At 44.6% G+C, this 5,014-nt stretch overlaps 1 pseudogene; it reads left to right on the top strand.

Moving 5' to 3' along the window:
- The first annotated feature begins 215 nt into the window (after positions 1-215).
- Positions 216-333, top strand: LOC126427228 (5S ribosomal RNA; annotated as a pseudogene).
- The last annotated feature ends 4,681 nt before the right edge of the window (positions 334-5,014 follow it).

Below are 5,014 nucleotides of genomic sequence, written 5' to 3' on the forward strand. Positions count from 1 at the left end.
CACGCGAAATCACAGTAATAACCCCGTCGCTAAATAACTGAAACACTGTACCTACACTGCACTAACACATACCACAAACAAAAACACATGTAATTCGGTGGCTTTACTTTAAAAGGGCATTCCTCCTACTATACATTGCAATAAGGTCACAGCACACAAACATGCTTCAAATCCCATCAATTGGCGGAATAAAAAATTACTAAATATCATTGCGAGCCAACGGCCTTGCCGCAGTGGTAACACCGGTTCCCGTCAGATCACCCAAGTTAAGCGCTGTCGGGCTGGGCTAGCACTTGGATGGGTGACCGTCCAGTCTACCGAGCGCTGTTGGCAAGTGGGGTACACTCAGCCCTTGGGAGGCAAACTGAGGAGCTACTTGAGTGAGAAGTAGCGGCTCCTGTCTCGGAAACTGACATCGGCCGGGAGAGCGGTGTGCTGACCACTTGCCCCTCCATATCCGCATCCAGTGACGCCTGCGGGCTGAGGATGACACGGCGGCCGGTCGGTACCTTTGGGCCTTCATGGCCTGTTCAGGAGGAGTTAAGTTTTTAGTTTTACATATCATTGTGACAAACCGTGGTTAATACGGAACTGTTTAGATGACACGACGCCAGTAGTAAATCAATTTCTTTCCTTCGTATTATCGTATGGACAAACGGTTTATATTACCTGGTATCTCAAGGAGACCCGTGGTCTAGGGGTAGCGTCTTTGATTCATAATCACAACGTCTTCGGTCCCGGGTTCGATCCCCGCCACTGCCCAAAATTTTGATAAATAATCAGCATTGGCGGCCGAAGACTTCCGGCATAAGAAATCAGCCTCATTCTGCCAACGGCCTTGTCAAAGAGGGCGGAGGAGCGGATAGAGGTTCATGGCACTCTCTAGTCCTAGGGGTGGGAAATTGCCCCTAAAGGCGAAAAAATCAGCAATGATCAACGACATGAGGATGCAGAAGGCAATGGAAACCACTGCATTAAAGACACTTAACGTGTATCCACAGGACATGTGGCCTCTAATTGAAGAAGTGTCATGATGATCTCTCCATTGGCAAAAGATTCCAGAATAGTCCCCCATTCGGATCTCCGGGAGGGGACTGCCAAGGGGGAGGTTACCATGAGAAAAAGATTGAATAATCAACGAAAGGATAACATTCTACGGGTCGGGGCGTGGAATGTCAGAAGCTTGAACGTGGTAGGGAAACTAGAAAATCTGAAAAGGGAAATGTAAGGGCTCAATCTAGATATAGTAGGGGTCAGTGAAGTGAAGTGGAAGGAAGACAAGGATTTCTGGTCAGATGAGTATCGGGTAATATCAACAGCAGCAGAAAATGGTATAACAGGTGTAGGATTCGTTATGAATAGGAAGGTAGGGCAGAGGGTGTGTTACTGTGAACAGTTCAGTGACCGGGTAATTCTAATCAGAATCGACAGCAGACCAACACCGACAACGATAGTTCAAGTATACATGCCGACGTCGCAAGCTGAAGATGAACAGATAGAGAAAGTGTATGAGGATATTCAAAGGGTAATGCAGTATGTAAAGGGGGACGAAAATCTAATAGTCATGGGCGACTGGAATGCAGTTGTAGGGGAAGGAGTAGAAGAAAAGGTTACAGGAGAATATGGGCTTGGGACGAGGAATGAAAGAGGAGAAAGACTAATTGAGTTCTGTAACAAGTTTCAGCTAGTAATAGCGAATACCCTGTTCAAGAATCACAAGAGGAGGAGGTATATTTGAAAAAGGCCGGGAGATACGGGAATATTTCAATTAGATTACATCATGGTCAGACAGAGATTGTAAGGCGTACCCAGGAGCAGATATAGACTCAGATCACAATATAGTAGTGATGAAGAGTAGGCTGAAGTTCAAGACATTAGTCAGGAAGAATCAATACGCAAAGAAGTGGGATACGGAAGTACTCAGGAATGACAAGATACGTTTGAAGTTCTCTAACGCTATAGATACAGCAATAAGGAATATCGCAGTAGGCAGTACAGTTGAAGAGAAATGGACATCTCTAAAAAGGGCCATCACAGAATTTGGGAAGGAGAACATAGGTAAAAAGAAGGTAGCTGCGAAGAAACCATGGGTAACAGAAGAAATTCTTCAGTTGATTGATGGAAGGAGGAAGTACAAACATGTTCCGGGAAAATCAAGAATACAGAAATACAAGTCGCTGAGGAATGAAATAAATGGGAAGTGCAGGGAAGCTAAGACAAAATGGCTGCAGGAAATATGTGAAGCCATCGAAAAAGATATGATTGTCGGAAGGACGGACTCAGCATCAGGAAAGTCAAAACAACCTTTGGTGACATTAAAAGCAACGGTGGTAACATTAAGAGCGCAACGGGAATTCCACTGTTAAATGCAGAGGAGAGAGCAGATAGGTGGAAAAAATACATTGAAAGCCTCTATGAGGGTGAAGATTTGTCTGATGTGATAGAAGAAGAAACAGGAGTCGATTTAGAAGAGATAGGGGATCCAGTATTAGAATCGGAATTTAAAAGAGCTTTGGAGGACTTACGGTCAAATAAGGCAGAAGGGATAGATAACATTCCATCAGAATTTCTAAACTCATTGGGGGAAGTGGCAACAAAAAGACTATTCACGTTGGTGTGTAGAATATATGAGTCTGGCGACATACCATCTGACTTTCGGAAAAGCATCATCCACACAATTCCGAAGACAGCAAGAGCTGACAAGTGCGAGAATTATCGCACAATCAGCTTAACAGCTCATGCATCGAAGCTGCTTACAAGAATAATATTCAGAAGAATGGAAAAGAAAATTGAGAATGCGCTAGGTGACGATCAGTTTGGCTTTAGGAAAAGTAAAGGGACGAGAGAGGCAATTTTGACGTTACGGCTAATAATGGAAGCAAGGCTAAAGAAAAATCAAGACACTTTCATAGGATTTGTCGACCTGGAAAAAGCGTTCGACAATATAAAATGGTGCAAGCTGTTCGAGATTCTGAAAAAAGTAGGGGTAAGCTATAGGGAGAGACGGGTCATATACAATATGTACAAAAACCAAGAGGGAATAATAAGAGTGGACGATCAAGAAGGAAGTGCTCGTATTAAGAAGGGTGTAAGACAAGGCTGTAGCCTTTCGCCCCTACTCTTCAATCTGTACATCGAGGAAGCAATGATGGAAATAAAAGAAAGGTTCAGGAGTGGAATTAAAGTACAAGGTGAAAGGATATCAATGATACTATTCGCTGATGACATTGCTATCCTGAGTGAAAGTGAAGAAGAATTAAATGATCTGCTGAACGAAATGAACAGTCTAATGAGTACACAGTATGGTTTGAGAGTAAATCGGAGAAAGACGAAGGTAATGAGAAGTAGTAGAAATGAGAACAGCGAGAAACTTAACATCAGGATTGATTGTCACGAAGTCAATGAAGTTAAGGAATTCTGCTACCTAGGCAGTAAAATAACCAATGACGGACGGAGCAAGGAGGACATCAAAAGCAGACTCGCAATGGCAAATAAGGCATTTCTGGCCAAGAGAAGTCTACTAATATCAAATACCAGCCTTAATTTGAGGAAGAAATTTCTGAGGATGTACGTCTGGAGTACAGCATTGTATGGTAGTGAAACATGGACTGTGAGAAAACCGGAACAGAAGAGAATCGAAGCATTTGAGATGTCGTGCTACAGACGAATGTTGAAAATTTGGTGGACTGATAAGGTAAGGAATGAGGAGGTTCTACGCAGAATCGGAGAGGAAGGGATATGTGGAAAACACTGATAAGGAGAAGGGACAGGATGATAGGACATCTGCTAAGACATGAGGGAATGACTTCCATGGTACTAGAGGGAGCTGTAGAGGGCAAAAACTGTAGCGGAAGACAGAGATTGGAATACGTCAAGCAAATAATTGAGGACGTAGGTTGCAAGTGCTACTCTCAGATGAAGAGGTTAGCACAGGAAATTCGTGGAGGGCCGCATCAAACCAGTCAGTAGACTGATGACCAAAAAAAATCTTAAGGTAGGATTTTAGCGACGACCGTGGCTGCGGAGCGCTCATAGAACTTAATAGGACGGTCAACGATCGTGTTATAGGCAAAGCTGCTCCAAACTGATCATAGCATGATCAGAGAGGCTGGTATTCTCAGCAGTGAGTGCAGATCTCCTTTTAGCTGAGAGATAAGAATGTTTTGAAAGTTGAGACACCATTGCTGCTCAGTTCGCGTTGTGCGTAGTATGTGCGTGTGTGTGTGTGTGCGTGTGTGTGTGTGTGTGTGTGTGCGTGTGTGTGTGTGTGTGTGTGTGCGTGAGTTACCGGCAGGAGCGCACCTGTTGCGGCACCAGCTATAATTTGGACCAGGCTGACCGCCGCCTGCCCCCCGCCATTACATTTTACGAGCGACGCGCCCTAATGGTCTTCACTGGGTCTCCCACCTCCTGTGTGTGTGTGTGTGTGTGTGTGTGTGTGTGTTTTAATCCCCGGGAGCTGCAGCCTGGACAGTATTAATATGCACACACTGCCATGTTACGTCCGTCCGCCCAGCTGTTATACTCGAGTTATTGACCATGTAGGCATACACTTCTTTTGCTAATTAAAATATGAAACATCAAGCGCGTGACTTGCAGAGAACCAAACACGCCACTTCTCAGGGCAAACACTAAGCATTAAGTGCTGATTTTGGAACTAAGAGATATAAAATGGGTGAACATTAATAAAACCGAAAAACTGCAGGGACGAATTCCTGACTGGTAATAGAGGAACCGGGATACGATGAACGTATGTCCGGAAACGCATGGTTGCCACGGTATAGAGCGCTAACGAATGGCAGTCCCTCTGACCACGTGCGTTGAGTTCCTTCACTGTTGCAGGCTTGTGATTGACGAAGCGTGCTGTAAGCAGCAGAATGGTCGTATACTCATGTTGGGAACAAGCCGAGATGGTGTTTGTGCACGTCAAAGCAGATGGAAACGGTCGAGAGGCAGCAAATCTATACGAAAAAAAAGTACCCCACAGACACCACCACAACATGTCAAACCCTTT

Source organism: Schistocerca serialis, chromosome 1, assembly GCF_023864345.2.
Source record: "Schistocerca serialis cubense isolate TAMUIC-IGC-003099 chromosome 1, iqSchSeri2.2, whole genome shotgun sequence".
NCBI classification, from domain to species: domain Eukaryota; kingdom Metazoa; phylum Arthropoda; class Insecta; order Orthoptera; family Acrididae; genus Schistocerca; species Schistocerca serialis.